Consider the following 18,556-nt stretch of genomic DNA (forward strand, 5'->3'; position numbering starts at 1 on the left):
AGCTGCTTCACACAACAAACATCAGCACCACGCTGCTGTTTGTCCAAAAGACACAATATCTCCTCTCCCACCGACGTCATGTGTTCATTTATCGACAGCCGTACAGACTCCTTTTGACTCATTTTACCTCGTTTATCCAGCTCTCACTGACTCATCGGGCTGTTATTTTGCTGCGATCAAGTCAACGATGTGAGAGATTAGCTATCACAGACGGACGGACAGGGGGTGAAACATAGTCTTGCGCCATGCCTTTCGGCCTGGCGGAGACAATAAAAAAAGGAAAGTAAAGGAAATGAGCATTTCTGCAACAAAAGTAGTCAACAAACTATACTATGAAAACATGGGCCACATTTTCAAAGAATGTAAGAAAGAGGCAATCATGTAGAAAATAGCCGATCTACAAGCTTCCAAAGCCTCTCAACGTGAGGCGTTTTGAGCTTGTAGATCGGCTATTTTCACTATGTACTTGTGGAACGGAGTCAAACAGAATGGGGGGGGTCCCCAGATCAAGTACGTTTATTTGGGGGGGGGGGGGGGGGCGCGGCGTGAAAGGGTTGATAAGCACTGCTGTAATCGGAGCGAAATTATCTGAAATTACTACATGACCATAATGCAGCCTAACATGCGTTGCACGGGGCGGTCCTGCCATTACGTTAGTTACTGTAGTTGCTGTGGAGCTACATAGTTCTCCAGAAGACACACACAAACATACACCATCTACAATGGACTAACTGAGCAGCAATATTGACATTCACCACACGAACGTGCATTGTTGACAAAGTGATTGCACAGCCGCTGCAGGCATGACAACCACGTTAGCGTTAGCGACATGGCAGCTATCACAGCGCCCTGTCCGTCGTCGCTGGGACTGACTGTGATGGCTACAGCAAGCTCTCTGCGATGCCATTGTCTGGAGACTGCTCTTAGCGTGACACGACCAATGAGAGTGAGCGCTGTAGTTGTTGCTAAGATACGGTGGCGTCTCTGCCCCATAGCTTGTAGATCTCTCACGCATGATTGGCGTAGGCTGCGTTGCCAGGTCTGACTGTTTGTATAAGCGATTTTGGGCTTATTTGGGTGCACTTTTGGGCTCGTTTCCATAGACCACGGCAGCGCTTATTTCTTTCCCGTGACCGATGTGGCAAAGAAAGTGCAAAACGAACCATCCGGAAGTAAATTGCGAGATGAAATATATAGCACTTTTTGATTATTAGAGAAGGAGACACATGTGAAGGTTGAAAATGAAAGGTAGGAGATTATATAGTTTTTCATGAGGGATTTTTGTAGCAAGTTGTGAGAGAATTGGGCCACTCCTGTGGGCGGGGGGCTGATTAGAACCATTGGGGTTTGAAAGGAGACGCTCTCTGTTTGAGTGGTAGAGATATATATTGTTTAAAGCGAACATTTTTAACTCTATTCTTTTGGGGTGTCCCTGGAACATAACATTTTGAGATGGGGGTCGGCGGCCAAATATATATCATTTTGGGGGTCCTTGACATGAAAACGTTTGAGCATCATTGATATAGAAACATACGTTTATTCAGAATACTGATTGGATTTAGAAGGCATTTGTAGAATCGGTTTCAGGTTTTAATGGGTTAATCACTGGTTTCTCTCAAAAAATATCCTGAGAAACCATCTGTAGCAGACCTAAAGGGGACGCAAATGTAATTCCCCCCCCTTTCCATTCTCCTATGTACATAATGTTCATGTATTTGTTGATGACATGTATTAGTGTTACATTTTTTTAGATCACATGTTGATGAATTGAATTACATGGGACCACAATGGAAACAAGCCACCAGGATGTTTTTGTTTTATCCTTCTAGCCTTTAATTGTCTGGTTGTACCTCATGCCGTTTACATTTCTGAATAAAAGAAAAAAAAAAAGAATATCCAACATGGGAAACAATCTATGAACATGGCACGTCTCTCACACCCGGGGAGGAAAGAGTAGGACCCTACAGAAAGACAACTCTATACTAGTAATGTACAAAGATAGGCTTTTCCCTCCTACAGAGGGGAAAAAAATGTAATCTCATAACTTCAATGAATACTGTTCATTGCAGTTAACCTAAATTCCCTTCCTTAGACAATTCACTTAACAGGGATAGTGCACAAACAGGATCAAGTCTATGGCACAAGGCAGAAAAGAACATGCTGCTGAGGAATGGATAAAGCCACCACACTGAGTGAAACCCTCTCTTTATATACTCAGTCTCGTCAACTCAGACGCACCACAGCTGGCTGCCCAGGTGGAAGCACTCACTCAATTAAGTCCACAGAGGAGAGGGGAGGGAGACACACTCCATGATACATGAGTGTGACAAAAAAAATAGTGCAAATAGCAGATATACAAGCTCAACAAGTGTTGCATTTTGATCTTGTCTTTTCACTATTTTGAAATGTTTACTTCATTTTATATAGATTTCATGAATAGCTTCATAGACTTGTTTGAAAGCTACTTGTGTGAGTGTTAAATTGGATTTGATGTGATAAGCTCCAGAATGTGCCAAATCCTTATACCTGCATTCATGCAATGTGGGGATACTTCTAAATGTTTGGGCATTTTTTGCAAAGTGGGCTTCAATTATTCTGTGGACACAGATGAGTGAACACTGACTGCACACAGTTACACCCTGACTGGCTGCATTGCTGATAGTTAGCCTACAATACAATGTTTTGACAACCTGTAGTTTTTAATGTATATTAGGTATGTTTAACTTTGAGTAAACGTTCCCTTTTCTGTTTTAGCATTGCTTCATGGCTACTGTGGCAAACTCACTTTATACAGCATATTCTTTGTGGTTTTTCATACTTGTGTATCAGCTTTTTGTTTTTAAATTAAAAACAAATTGGACACCTGCTTCCCAAGGACTTGGTAATTTATGTCTCCGCCAGGCCAAAAGGCACGGCCGAGACTATTTTTTGCACCCTGACCGTCCGTGTGTCCTTGGTGGCATTTCGTATTTTGTTAGATTTCGTAGTTGGTAAAAGTTTAGTTTAGTTTTCAGTCAGTCAGACAGCGAAACGCATAAAGACCACGCAGACAGGATTTTTGATGAGCTGCTCCACTCGTCATTTTTCCTGGGCGTAATGAACTACTACTCAACCCCAGACAAATGATTTGAAGGAGTTATCAACGAGCCCAAAGAGGTGATGTCCAAACTCCATGCGGAGTTCCCAAAACCATTTCAATGTTGTGTCACTTATTTGCCTCGGCGTTGTCCTCTCAGCTGCCTGTTGGTCATGATTGTGTGTTTATAGTTGGAGTTTGGAATGTGTGCAGCTCATTCATGTCCGTATTGTGGAGAGCACACAGACAGGAGAAGGGGCAGAGGCATGGCCAGGTAATTGAGGGCAGGTACTACCGGACCAAATTACTCCGGGTGTGGTAAGCACACACAACCACGACGATGTGGAAGCTCAGCTGGAGCTCTTTGAGAAGACCGCTGCTCGAGAGAGAGGTGGCCTGTACCAGATTGGGGTGGGATCTTGGCCTTGACAGGCGAGGCCCAGCATGCCTGTCGAGATTAATCGATAGCTGATGCTGCGTCTTCACTGTTCTCAAAGCCAACATTTTGGCCCACTAGGGAATCAGCCTTCAGGCCCGTACACAGGAACAGCACTGCACGAGGGGAGGAAAAAATGAACGGAGCATAGCTGTAACTCTGAGTGGTTACATTTTACCTAATGAAGAAATGGAATCCACGGATTTCTCCAGGTTGGACCAGGAGACACACGGTCAGCCAGAGTTCCTAGATTTGAGGGAGATTCAGCTGTTGTCCTCTGAAAGGAGAGGCTTCCTGCTGCAGACAACATCCCAGCCGGTACTTCCAGGTACAGACGGGTCCTTGCTGTTTTTGATGAAAGCAGCGTAGAACATTTTGATGGATTCCATGCTTCAGACCTAAGACCAGCGCCCCCCAGCAACAGCCACCGCCACACGTTAGACCCTTTCACACCAGTCCTGATTGTTCTTTGCCCCCCTTCCCTCCACTACTGCCATGAGCTCCGCTCCAGTCATACCAGCCTCCATACCAGACCCACCAGAGATGTGGGCACAACAGCCCCTAAAACCAGCACCGCCCAGCAACAGCCACCACCATCACCACTTTTCTCAACCTCCCTTCCCTCCTCTACTGCCCAGTTGTGGAAAAAGTACATGTTTTACATAAGTAAACGTATCAATACTGCAATGTAGAAATACTCTGTTACAAGTTAAAGGCCTGTGTTCAAATGTTTACTTGAGTATAAGTACAAAGGTATTGGCATCAAAATATACCTTAATAAGTACCAAAAGTAAAAGAACTAACATGTTTTAAAATAGCAGATCTACAAGCTCACAACGTGTCGCATCGTGACACGTTGTGAGCTTGTACATCGGAGACAGCAACCCGGGACAGCTACCATTGCAAGGCAACCCAGTGCGCTGGCTGGTGCATCAATGGCCAGAACGCCATTGAGCTCTACTGTGAGCTGTGTAGTCGACCCAACAGCACCCGCTGCGAGGCCATTCATGAGGACATTCACTGTCAGCAGCACCAAAGTCACCTGTGCAGCCGAGAAGAGGAGAACATGGAGGCAAAGAAAACCATGGACATGTTGGAGGGTTTGGTGGAGAGAGGAAAGGCCATGAAGTGTCATTGCTACGATGTCATTGTGCAGAAAGACGACGATGTGTGTGACTGGATGGAATGTCTGTGTAAGACAGAGCTCTGCTGGGCAACAAAACTGCCACTGAGGAAACGTGATGACCCCTCAACCACTTGTTCAGGTTATGACCGATATAATGAATCACTCTTGACAACGTTCTTTAACTGTTTTATTATTATTTGTCATATCTTTCCTGTGCAAATTTAGTTTACGAAGCCTATACAGTTCATACAGAGAGACAGACAGAGACGGTACATTCAGATCAGCTGATGACAACAACACAACACAACTGAACTGAACAGCAAACTCTGAGTGGAGGATTTGAACACCGTTATTAACAATAATAATACTGATCCTGACAGTTTTACCTTTCGGTATCTTTGGAGACAATCTGATAACAACCTTCAGTGGAAACTACAGGACAAACTGTCAATGCAGCTAGCAATGGACAGCTAGCAATGCAACACAACACAACACACTGCAATGAAAAACTCTGGAGCAGCAGAGCAGCAGCTCCTAGGCCCTAGCACTAACCTACTACCACCAGGCTCCACTTGGTTAGTAGAAGCCTGTTACTCCTGGATATCACCAGGCCTTCGCTCACCCCAGCCCCTCCTCCACACAGTAGCCTACACTCCCTTCTGCTGCCACTGTTTTTAAAGATGTCAATATGATTCTCCCGTTGTGCCTTGCTGGTACCATTAAGAGAAGATGCAACATCTCCGTGGAAGAACTGGTGTGCCGGGTAGGTCCACCAGAGCTGATGTCCTTCACCTCCCTTGTGGCGTACCTGAGGGGTGACGACAACAAGAGGAGAGAGCTCCGAGACCAGCTTGTGGCGGTTGGGATAAAGGCCACAGTGCTAACGGCGGTCAATAACCAGCTGACGTCCCTCGGCCCACCACACTCATAGTTGGTGATTCAATAATTTGCAATGTCCGTTTCTTCAACGCAACAACAATATGCCTCTCAAACAAGCAAATAATATGGGCTCTTAACAGTGCAAGAAAATACTGTAACCACAATATCAATTGGTTCATTTTGAAAAAGAGAAACTGATTTGATATTGTGGTTACATTATACTGAAAGTACAATTGTGTGTGTCTGTCATTCAGGTCAGATTGTTCCAGAACATTTAAACCAGCCAGCAAAAGGATGGCAGAGGCAAATCCAGATCCAAACCTGGGCTGGACCTGCGTGTGTACCTAAATAAATGAACCAACACGCCCTTCCTGTTGGAAGTGCACACGTCCGAGACCAGAGGCATACATGGTGCCTGACGACCACGTGCCAGACGAAGAAGAGTCTCATCGCCTGTGGGAGACTAAAGAGGCGGATAAACTGTTCTAGGAGTTGACTTTGCAGGAAGATGACTATGCCATCGATCCCAACCGTGCAAAGACCGAGTGTACCCTCTGCATGGAGCCAGTGGAGACAGGGGAGGGCTTTACCTTCAGAGGCTGTGGGCGCATCTGCTGCAGGCCCTGTTTTAACCGTACATAAAGACGAACAAGCCAGTTGGGCTGACCTTTCCTACTTGTCTACTGGTGCTAGAGGACAGAGAGATCAGAGCAGGTCTATCACCACTGGAGTTTGAGAAGTTCCTGTATAATCGACTAACCATTGCGGAGACAGCAACCCGGGACAGCTACCATTGCAAGGCAATCCAGTGCGATGGCTGGTGCATCAATGACCAGAACGCGATTGAGTTCTACTATGAGCTGTGTGGTCGACCTAACTGCACCCACTGCAAGGCCATTGATGAGGACATGGACTGTCAGCAGCACCAAAGCAACCTGTGCAGCCGAGCAGAGGAGAACATGGAGGCAAAGAAAACCATGGACATGTTGGAGTGTTTGGTGGAGAGAGGAAAGGATGTAATGTCTGTACAAGACAGAGCTCTGCTGGGCCACAAAACAGGCTCGCTGGGGACCAAATGGTCGTGGAGACACATCTGCTGGCTGTCAGTGTGGAGTCAACGATGAGCGCTGTCACCCCGACTGCAAAAACTGCCACTGAGGAAACGTGATGACCCCCCGTGATGACAAATCCTTAAACTGTAAATAAATATTGTGTTGACATATGAATGTTACTTCCAAAATGTATTTGATTGAGTTAACTTAGTCAAGGGCTTCAAGTATGATGGAGCCGGGTTTTTTTTTAGCTTTAGATTGTTCTGGAAAAAAAAACATGTCTCTTTTAGGGGACCTTGTAACTCTGAGTGGTTACATTTTACCTAATGAAGAAATGGAATCCACGGATTTCTCCAGGTTGGACCAGGAGTTCCTAGATTTGAGGGAGATTCAGCTGTTGTCCTCTGAAAGGAGAGGCTTCCTGCTGCAGACAACATTCTAGCCGGTACTTCCAGGCACAGACGGGTCCTTGCTGTTTTTGATGAAAGCAGCGTAGAACATTTTGATGGATTCCATGCTTCAGACTCACCAGAGATGGGCACAACAGCCCCTAAGACCAGCGCCCCCGAGCAACAGCCACCACCACACCAGTCCTGATTGTTCTTTGCCCCCCCTTCCCTCCACTACTGCCATGAGCTCCGCTCCAGTCATACCAGCCTCCATACCAGACCCACCAGAGATGGGCACAACAGCCCCTAAAAACCAGCAACAGCCACCACTATGACCACTTTTCTCAACCCCCCTTCCCTCCTCCACTGCCCAGTGGTGGGAAAAGTACTCACATGTTTTACATAATTAAACATATCATTCACCCCGACTGCAGAAACTGCCACTGAGGAGTGATGACCCCTCAACCACTTGTTTTGGTTACCTGGTACTGTCCCTTATTGCCGTACTGTACAGAGGCACACCATTGTAGTATGTTTTCTGTCTGATCCCATAAAAAGGATTTATTCTTAGATTTTTCTGTCATTCCAATTGTGGACAACAGAACTGTACAGCTCCAAGAGTTTATCCCTTCCCTCAACATTTCTCAGAGCTATGATTAAGACGAATCCTTAAACTGTAAATAAATATTGTGTTGACATAAGAATGTTACTTCCAAAATGTATTTGATTGAGTTAACTTAGTCAAGGGCTTCAAGTATGATGGAGCCGGGGTTTTCTTTTCACTTTTTTTTTTGTTGTTTTTAAGTTTTGGAAAGGTAAAGGTCCTTATTATCTGAATTAAGTGTTTTTTCCTCTTTGGATTCATATGAAAAATGTCACATGTGATCCTTACAAATTCACTTTATTCCCTGAAGTTCATGTATTTATGTGTTTATTTATATATGTATCTGTTATATTTATTTATAATTTAAATGTGTGTGTTAGTTTCTCTTGTATGGTCTTGTGGTATGGGGGTAAGCCAACATTATTTGCTTGATATGCATGTAGATATGGCTACTACTTCAGAGTGCATCTAATAAGGATACATTTTTATAGAGGTTGCACCCAGCTAAAGTTGCCTTCCTGGATAAGGATAAGGAACGTGAGCATGCCAGACAGAGGAGTGCTCCCCGGAATGAGAAGGAAGCTGCTGTTCCTGTGAAAAAAGGCAGTGCAGCACAGTAGTGATACCCCCATCATGACCCCCAAGCTCCATTTGACAAGTTAATCCTTAACTTCATCATTCAAGGATTGCCTCCACTTCATAATGTGTGTGGAGAGCAGACCAGAGTATGAGGATTTATTCCGTCAGCTTTTACCCACCAGACATTTGATGCTAAGGAGATCGTTGGGGAGAGGATGCTTGAGGATGTGCACACAGTATATCAATGAAAAGCACGCTGTCTGAGACTTTGTCCAAACAGAACCATGTGTGTACCACAACGGATGCATGGTCAGCAAACAACCGAAGCTTCCTTTAAGGTGACCGTCCACTGGATAAACCAAGACACCTTAAGCATCTGCTCTGGGGCATTAGCCTGTCGCAGGATCGTGGGGCTCCACACACACATGATGTTTTGGCTGAGATGTTGGAAGACGTGCACAGAGAATTCATCATAAAGGACAAGGTGACCATTACAACCACAGATAATGGTTCAAATTGTGTGAAGGCTTTCAGTGTCTTTGCAGAAGTTCAAAGAGGAAGGATCCAAGACAGAGAAGAGGAGGGGGATGGAGGCCTTGTCTTCATAAATGTCACAGAACTCTTGAATGAAACAGAAGCAGACCACGGTGGGAGGCATGCGTTAATCCGACAGACCTTTTCTCCGACTATGTGGCATCCGCGTGCGGTTAGGGTTAGGGTGCGGGTTTGGTTCGGGTTTACTGTTTAATGTCGGAGCACTGCGCTGTCGCACCTCATCAACGATGCGCCTGTCACACCCTCAACCTGGTTGCCATAAGAGACAGCGAGGACACTTTGACCCAGTCAGAGCCATTTAAAGAAATATCAAGATCAACAATAATAAATGTTATTACTGCAATCTGACCAGCCAAACGTTAGTTGTAAATTGGGTGCTTTTCAGAAAATAAATTCTTCGTCAGTTCAAATAATGCATGCCAGTCCTTTTGCTACCCCTGTATGAATATTGTTATGTATTGTATGCTATCTATTTATGAATCTGTGCTCCATACCATGTGAACATGGACATAATAAAGTATCATGGAATTCAGTGTTCAGCACCTCACTTAAGTGGTTTGGATGAGCTTTAGTTCACTTTTCTGTTTGCCTTCAAACACGGCGACATCAAAACTGGGCTTACTGAAATGTCATGGCCCCGGTTTAACATAAATCTGCTCGGAAAAGGCAAACTTTTCACTCAATTTTATTTTCTGAAGTCATATTCTTTAAAGATGTGGTTCAAACCAGTGGTTCTCAAACATTTACATGTCAGGGACCCCCAAATTAACATGTATTTGGTCACAGACTCCAATCTGAAGATATGTTGTGCCAGGGACCCACATAGATTTGTGGAACTTGTAGATTTGCTACTTTCAAATAGTCGATGTACATAAGGTTCAAGTGGTAAAATGCTACCACGTTAGCCTGGGCCCCCCCATGTGTGTGATCATGCAGACTAGATGCTGCTTTTTGGACTCATTTTTGTAGACCTACGTCTGCTTGTTTCTCTGGCATTATCAGCCGACAACACTGGTGCCGCGAAAAAGAAAACAGTTCATTTAGACCAGTGGTTCTCCACCTGTGGTCCTTGAGGGGGTTCCAGGGGGTTCCAGGGGGTTCCCAGTAAAAGGTTTTACTACATTTTCACCACTTTATCCATAGTGTATACGTTAGCTATTCAAAAATAGCTGATGTACAAGCTCATAGCGCGTCACTTCATGCTGCGCTGCGAGCTTGTAGATCTGCTATTTTTGAACTTTTTTGAAAAATCTTTAAAGTGTTTTTTTTTAACACAAATCTTCGCTTCTGAGGGTCCCTGGCACAAAACATTTTCAGATGGGGGTCCGCGGCCAAATGTATATCAATTTAGGGGTCCTTGGCATGAACATGGTTGAAAACCAGTGATTTAGAGCACTGATCTAAATGAACAAACAGAGCAGATAACTGGTAGACTGAACGCAGAGCATGAAGACACAATGATCTGACAACAAGTAATGTGTGGAGGAGGAGGGTTTAAATAGCAGTGGATGCAATTAGCAGAACAGTGTGCAGGTGTGAGAGTCCAGTCCTGATTGGTTGGAAGCAGTGGTGTAAAGTAATTAAGTACTTTGCTAAAGTATTTCCAAATTTCAATACTTTTACTTCTACTCCACTACATCTCAGAGGCAAATATTGTACTTTTACTCCACTACAATTATTTTAAAACTTTAGTTACTAGTTACTTTGTAGATATAGATTATTATATTATAAAACATACATTAACCACTTCAGCCCTATTTTATACATAGGCTATTTGAAAATAGCCGATCTACAAGCTCACAACGCGTCGCATCGTGACGCGTTGTGAGCTTGTAGATCGGCTATTTTCAAACATTTAGTACTTTTACTTTTGGTACTTTAAGTACATTTTGATGCCAATACTTTTGCACTTCTACTTAAGTAACGTTTTGAACACAGGCCTTTTACTTGTAACAGAGTATGTCAACATTGCAGCATTGATACCTTTACTCAAGTAAATAATGTGAATACTTTTTTCCACCACTGGTTGGAAGTGAATGCATGAGCTGCTGAGTGGGTGTGCAAACCAGAGCCATATAAGAGAGAGAGTCGTGTCACGGTTTGACCTCGCCGCAGAGCGGGCTGCTATGGGCTGTAGTTCCAAACATTGGAACTTCCTCATCGAGACAGACAGAGCACTTCCACATTCATTTATTACAATGGGAGTCTATGCTAGTGACGTAACTCTCTTATACGGCTCTGGTGCAAACTAATGAAAGTACTTTGACAGGGTGGGACCAAGACACACGTACGCACGCGCGCGCGCGCACACACACACACACACACACACACACACACACACACACACACACACACACACACACACACACACACACACACACACACACACACACACATTACTATAGCTCTCTCTCTCTCTGTGACACTTTCAATCTCCCTCTCTTTAATTTAAATCCATAATTTCCTCTCTGTCAGCTCCTGGAAAGCCTCAGTAATGTCGCTTAACCCCTTAAGACCTGGAACGCATCATTCATGAATAGCAGATCTACAAGCTCATAGCGTGGCACAGAGTGCCGCGCTATGAGCTTGTAGATCTGCTATTTTTTGAAAAATCGTAAAAATACGTGCAAACCTTTCAATATATATATTATTTTAAAGTGAACATTTTAACTCAAATCTTTGCTTCTGGGGGGGGGGTCCCTTGAACAACATATTTTTGAGTTGAGGGTCGGCGGCCAAATACATATAATTTTGGGGGTCCTTGACATGAAAATGTTTGAGCACCACTGATATAGAAACATGACGTTTTTCAGAAAACTGTTGGGATTTAGGAGACATTTGTAGAATGGGCTTCAGGTCTTAATGGGTTAATGAATTGTGTTGAAAAAAGGAGAACAGTGATCTGTCCTGTTCTCCTACATATCCTCTCTGTCGGGGGGGAAACCACATATGTCCCAAAAAACTGCTGCTTTTCACGATCCAAATTCAAAAAGCATAAAAAGGAGCAGACCTTCGTGGCCAGGGTTTTGAGCTTCTCAAATCTGCTACTTTTCATGCTTTTATTTGTGTTACACTGTAGTATGATCAAATAAGGGCGTTAATTCATGAAAAAAAATGTAAAAGTTAAAATACGGAGATAAGAGGTTCTGCCCGACAACAACGATACATCTGGGGAGGGAGAGGAGAGGAGAGGAGAGGAGAGATGAGGGACCCAGTAATGTGTCCTGTTCTCCACATGTTGAATTATATGTCTTTGGAGGGAGGAGGAGAGAGGAGGAGAGAGGAGAGGGACACCAGGAGACAGATGGTCCTCTGTCTCCTTCTATGATCACTCTGGCTTCTTCTCCTTCTGTGGGTTGAAGTAATATGATTTTAATGACTTACTGAACACTAGAGGAGAGTCACAAAGCAGTAGATTATAGACCGGTTAAAGGGGAACTACTATTTGGTTTTATTTATTTTTTTTGTTTGACCAGAGATAAATTAGTGAATAATGAAATGAACAAATAAATGAAAGGTTAAATTAGAAACAAAGCTGACTTTAATTACATTGTGTTAATGTTTGATACTATAATTATTATTTCGTTTAAATACAAAATAGTGAAGAGAAATGAAATTAATTGGAACTTGGAATTGATTATGTAAGGGTTTTACCTTTAAAGTATTGGAAAGGTGTGGGGGGTGGGGGGGTGAGCTAATGAAGAATGTGGATCTTATTTTTTTCCCCTCCCGTTTTTGTTTCTCCATTCTTTGTAAGAGTTAGTCTATAGGCATAAATATGCAAAGTAATTAAGTGTACATAAAAGTAGGGGAATAGAGAGAATATATTACGTTGATGGCAATGAGAAATTTGATAAGTAAATACATTTTGGCGGCTGTCACAGTCCGCCCTAAGGACCATTTTGGCCTTCCAATAACGGTCATTGATAAACACTACCTGATCTTAAGGTGGTACAAATTGAGCCTGTCCATATGTTCGTCTTTTTTTTGTTGTCTTTTTGTTTTTCCCCTTCTTATTCCTACCTTTTCTGCTTTCCTAGTGCTTCCAAATTTACCCTATCCAATCAGTAGGTTACTTATGAATCAAGATCATTTAAAATGAGGACTATAATCCGTTAACAGGAGATATGATAAAGTTGAAAATAATTTCATTAAATGTTAATGGACTGAATAATTTAATTAAGAGGAAGAAGATTCTCCTTCAGTTGAGGAAAGCTGGAGGGGATGTCCTCTTCCTACAAGAAACCCATTTGAAGAAAAAGGACCACGACAAGTTGGGTAAGGGACTCATTTACTCCAGTTCACATGGAACACAAAAGAGGGGTGTGGCTATAATTATACAACCACACATAGCATTTAAAGAAGAACATTGCATAATTGATAAAGAGGGCAGGTTTGTTTTAGTAATTGGTAAAATAGAGTCAATTACTGTCTCTTTCTTAAATGTATACTATCCACCAGAATTAGGCCCAGAATTCATGTCAGAAATTATCGAAATGCTAATGACAAAATGTAAGGGAATCATCTTGATGGGAGGAGATATGAACCTTACAATAAATTCTAGACTGGATTCCTCAAATAATAAAGCACATAGAGCCGATAAAACGTCATAAATTTTAAGAGGTGCAATGTCAGAGTTTGGATTGGTAGATACGTGGCGGATGCTAAATCCAACAAAAAAAGCATATACATATTATTCAGGTCGATTCTCAACTTCTAATAGATTAGACTATTTTTTTATGTTTAAAAAAGATATAGAGTTGATTGAAACATGCATCATAGGTACAAGGGACTTATCAGACCATGCTACAGTGACTATAACTATAAATCTTGATATAAAGGAAGGAGAAAAAATATGGAGATTAAACAACTCACTTCTGCAAGACATGGTATTTGTGAGAAAAATAAATAATGTAATAAAAGAATATATAGAGATAAATGATAATGGGGATACTAATCCAATTATCATATTGGAAGGTGCAAAAGCTGTGTTACGCGGACATATAATAGCATATTGTGCATTTAAGAAAAGACAAAAACAACAAAAACAGAAGATGCTTGAACAACAAATACAAATTTTGGAAGATAAATTAAAAAACACAAATGAACCAAGATTTAAAATTGCTTTAAAAAAGAAATATAAGGAGTTGGACAAGATCCGTACAGAAGAAGTGGAGAAGTTAATGGCATATGCCAAACAGAAACATTACGATGGAGGGCCAAATTCTTTAAAACTTTTAGCATATAGACTTAAGCAACAGAGTAAAAAAGCATACATCACTAAATTGAAGACAGGAGACGGTTCCGAAATATTAACAGAAAAGGATAAAATAGCTGAAGAATTTGCAAAATATTATGAAAATCTTTATAAAAACAACACCGGTAATTTGGATGTGGAACAAATGAAAGAATTTTTAGATGGGTTGAATTTAAAACAGGTAGTGGCAAAAAAATTAGGAGCTAATTAAAGATATTGCAACGCATGAAATATTACAACAAATAAATAAATTAAAAATGGGCAAAACACCAGGCGACGATGGATATTCTAATGAATTTTATAAAACATTTAAAAAACAGCTGATACCATTACTCCTGAAAGCCTATAATTTTGCATTACAAACGGGAACATGGGCAACTACTTGGAATTCGTCTACAATAACGGTAATACACAAAGAAGGTAAAGACGCCACAGAATGCTCCTCATATAGGCCAATATCATTATTGAATACAGATCATAAAATAATAACATCAATTATAGCCAATAGATTAAAGGACATTGTGCCGGATATAATAGACAGCGATCAATGTGGTTTCATACCAGGTAGACTGTTGTCAGACAATATTAGAAGGACTCTAAATATAATCGATCATGCACAGAACAATAATACAAACCTTTTGCTCTTGACCTTGGACGCAGAAAAAGCCTTTGATCGAGTATTATGGCCATTTATGTTTGAAATTGTAAGGAGTTTTGGATTTCATGAGAAATTTAATGAGTGGCTTCAAGGAATGTATAAAAATCCAATGTCAAGAGTAAAAGTGAATGGCACAATATCTAGAAGATTCCCAATTTATAAAGGTACCAGACAAGGAGATCCGCTCTCCGCAGTAATATTTGCAATATGCATGGAAGGACTAGCAGTAAGCATAAGGAAAAATAATAACATTAAAGGCATTACTATAAAAGAGGAACAACATAAATTGGCATTATATGCCGACGATGTCATTATTTACTTAACCTCACCAGAGCAATCTTTATCAAATCTAATGGAAGCAATTGCAGAATATAGTAAACATTCCGGCTATAAATTAAATGAAAGTAAATGTGAAGCATTAACACTTGGCAAACAAATAGCATTAGAAATTAAGGGACGATATAAACTAAAATGGGATTCAAAGAAAATTAAATATCTGGGAATCTATCTTACTGGAGATATAACAACGTTGTATACAGATAATTATCAAACCCTAGAGAATAAAGTGAGACAAGATCTTAATAGATGGAAAACAATACCAGAATCAATAATGACTAGAGTAGAGAGTGTCAAAATGATGATTCTTCCACAGTTTCTATTTTTATTTCAAACCTTACCAGTACACATCCCACAAAGTAGCTTTAAAAGATGGAATACAATGCTCTCAAATTTTATCTGGAATTATAAAAGTAAAAGGAAAAAACTCAGCACGCTAACTCAAACTAGAGAAAAGGGAGGATTTAATTACCCAGATTTAATGATTTACTTTCATGCTACCCAAATAGATATCATAATGAAGTGGATGAATAATTCAGTTAAAACAAAATGGAAATTAATAGAAAAACAATTAACATCAATATCAATTGGAACATTACCCCATTTGAGTTTAAAGGAAATTCAAAAATATATTGGAAATAACAGATGTGTAGAAAATACATTGACAACCTGGAAATCTATTCGTAAAATATATAAATGTGACGACATTTGTATATATTTGAGAGAGATAGCCAGCGATCCAGATTTTCTGCCCAATAAAACAGATAAGATACCAGAAGAATGGGCCAGAAAGGGATTACAGGTATATTCACAGATGCTTACAAATAACATGGAAGACCCTTTTGAAACCTTAGTTAATAAGTTCAATATAAATAGAAATCATTTCTTTAAATATCTACAAATTAGAAGCTACCTCATGAAACAGCAGAGAGACCAGGGACAGATAATGCATGGGCTACTGGAATTTTTGAGCAAAAATAGAAATAGTGAAAAGAGTAAAATCTCAAAACTTTATAAAATTTTGCAAGAAATGAATGTAAAAGAGGATAATACCAAAGAGAAATGGGAAAAAGAACTATCAATAACGATTTTGGAAGATTATTGGAAAGAAGCATGCAAAAGAATATTTAAGACGACACAATCAAAGTTCTGGAAAGAATTTGCTTGGAAAATTAATATGAGGATTTTCTTAACACCCAAAATGTTATCAAAATATAGACCAGCAGGCAGTGCTGAATGCTGGAGGAAATGTGCAGAACTGGAAGCAAATCATACACACATTTTCTATTTGTGTCCAAAATTGAAAAGGTTTTGGGAGATAGTGAAAACAAATATAATAAAGACATTTTCCTTAAGAAAACCCATATACCCAATCAATATTTTATTAGGTATTATCCCATTAGAAATATACAGGGAGGGAGACAAATATCTGTATACAATACTACGTATCGCTGCCTTAAAACAAATCACACGGAAATGGTTGCAAGTAAACTCACCATCTATTAATAATTGGAAAATAACAGTTGAAAATATTAAAGAGATGGAAAGAATTACTTACAAAATGAGAAACCGTGGAGATGAATTTGAAAGAAACTGGAGTAAATGGGACCCAGAAATACATGAAGTGTAAAAGTAGATTAGGGAGTACCGCAGGAAAGCCACCCCCCCCCCCCCCATTCCCCTCTCCTTTCCTTTGTTCTCTTCTTCTTTTACTCTCTTATTTTACCTTTTTTTTTTTTTTCCATTTGTGTGCACATTTTTGTTGTTATATGTAATAAAAAAATAAAAAATGATGCAGGATTAATGAAACAAGTAAAGAACTTGTAAGACAAATGAAATCAATAACATGTAATGTAATGTACGAACCTGCAATAAAGTATTAAAAAAAAAAAAAAAACACTAGAGGAGAGGAGAGGAGAGGTCCATTCATCTAAGGCTTCAGTGAGCACAATACGATGGTTAATCATCCAGTCAATTCTCTGCTCCACACTCAGCAATCTCTTTTCTTCTTTATTGCTCTCATCTTTCCTTTCATTCACTCCTTTCTTTGAACTTAGTACTTTTTTTGTTTTTACAGTGTGTCTCAGAAGGAGGTGTATGTCTATGAGGAGGTCTGTGTGGAGTTATAATGTCTGCCCAATGTGGACCAGAGATTGATTTTATATATGATTTAGCAAAGGCTAATCAGTGAATGTGTGTGTGTGGGGGGGGGGGGGGGGGGGGGCATTTTCAGAAACCTTTCAGGAAAACGTCATGAAATCTTCTCCTTGTACTCCCTTTATGAATGATAATTCATACAGTGATTAAAATGACTGTGATGCTATGTATTCTCCTTCCTCTGCAGGCCTGACAGCATAAATAAAAGCTTTTTAACAGCTTTTCCTCCGTTCTGCCTTTCTCTGTGTCCACAATCACTGTGGTTGCCTTGACGACACTATCAGGGGGGTTAACGAGAGAACTGGTCTTCCCACGGTGTGTGTGAGAGAGAGAGAGAGAGAGAGAGAGAGAGAGAGAGAGAGAGAGAGAGAGAGAGAGAGAGAGAGAGAGACGGAGACGGAGGGAGAGAGAAGGATACAGAGAGACAGACAGACAGACAGACAGACAGACAGACAGACAGACAGACAGACAGACAGACAGACAGGCAGACAGGCAGACAGACAGACAGGCAGACAGACAGACAGACAGACAGGGAGGGAGGGAGGGAGAGACAGATTTAGACTTCTAAAATACCTTATTTAACCAAGACCTGTGTCTTCACTCACTATACGATATGTTCATATAATATTCTCACATAAAGTACAGCATTTTACAATTAAATCAGATCTTCCGGACACAGAGAAGATAGAGAGACAGAGACAGAGAGAGAGAGAGAGAGAGAGAGAGAGAGAGAGAGAGAGAGAGAGAGAGAGAGAGAGAGAGAGAGGGGTAGTGTAGAGAGGACGTGTGCTGCTCTCTTAAGGCAACACTCTCTCTCTGTTTGGTAATGTGACCAAACAGAAAAGGTTTGACGTGACGGGGGGCAGTGCGGGGCAGGGCAGGGCGGGGTCTCCTTCATGTCATCTGGCGTCGTCCCGGTCACTTCCACACTCCTGGAATGTGGGAGTGACCGTTCTCAAAACTACGACGTAAAACGGGTGACCCGGGTCCGTTTAAACACTGTTAGAATGGCCTGAGAGGCACTGGAGAGAGGGATGACAGAGGGATGACATGGAGGGATGGAAGAGGGATGACAGAGGGATGACAGAGGGATGACATGTAGGGATGGAAGAGGGATGATAGAGGGATGATAGAACAGGGTCTTCAACGTTTTCAGGCGAAGGACCCCCTATCTGAGAGATAGATGAAGCAGGGACCCCCTCTATATTGTATGAAATTGTGTTTCAGATAAACTTTTGCTGCTCTTTTTTCGCTCTACATCTATAACTCTTTGCCAAAAATAGCCGATGTACAAGCTCACAACGCCTCGCGCTGCGAGGCGTTGTGAGCTTGTAGATCTGCTATTTTTGGCTAAAGTGCTCCTCAGAAAAAGGGATGCTAGAGTTCAAGTGGTTAATGTAAAAAAAAAAGAAATCATATCACACAAATATTTGGCGGACCCCCTGTAGTAAC

The sequence above is a fragment of the Gymnoscopelus microlampas genome, assembly GCF_963454915.1.
Source record: "Gymnoscopelus microlampas genome assembly, chromosome: 18".
Taxonomy (NCBI): Eukaryota; Metazoa; Chordata; class Actinopteri; order Myctophiformes; family Myctophidae; genus Gymnoscopelus; species Gymnoscopelus microlampas.